The 509-nt window shown below is 32.4% G+C and overlaps 1 protein-coding gene across 1 annotated transcript in view; it reads right to left on the bottom strand.

Moving 5' to 3' along the window:
- CDH18 (cadherin 18, type 2) overlaps positions 1-509 on the bottom strand; it is a 606,534-nt gene that overhangs the window by 382,295 nt on the left and 223,730 nt on the right. The window lies entirely within an intron of this gene.

Raw genomic sequence — 509 nt, 5'->3', positions numbered from 1 at the left:
GACTGTGTGTTTGATCTATTTCAGACTGAAGAAGTTTGTAGAATTCTTCAATTTCATCATCACTGATTTTAGTGGTTGCTACATAAAGTTAAATCATAGTTGTATTAACTGGTCATCTTTGTAGACATCTGGATATTATCCTATCACAGAGAGCATTGAAGTTCCAAGATTTATCTTAAAAATAGTTCATTATTATGATGAGTGTGACATAATTACAATTGAATTTGTCATCCTTTTTACATAAATCATGTGATTGTCAGACTCAAAATGACCAATACCAGTCCAATTCAGCTCACTAATGCATAGGCTATTGATGTTTATGTGTTTCATTTCATTTTTAACAAAATGCAGTTTCCCAAGATTCATGCTTCATATTTTCCATGTTCTGATAACTAATGGATATTTACACCCATTGCTCACCGTTTTGAGTTGTGCTCCATCAACAAATGAAGTTCTCAAAATTTACTCCATTCACGTAAGCACAGTCTCCTATATTTTGTGGTGAAATC

The sequence above is a fragment of the Chrysochloris asiatica genome, unplaced genomic scaffold (genome assembly GCF_000296735.1).
Source record: "Chrysochloris asiatica unplaced genomic scaffold, ChrAsi1.0 scaffold00300, whole genome shotgun sequence".
NCBI classification, from domain to species: Eukaryota; Metazoa; Chordata; class Mammalia; order Afrosoricida; family Chrysochloridae; genus Chrysochloris; species Chrysochloris asiatica.
Note: the sequence above shows the minus strand (reverse complement) of the source record. Positions and strands in the feature narration are given on the sequence as shown.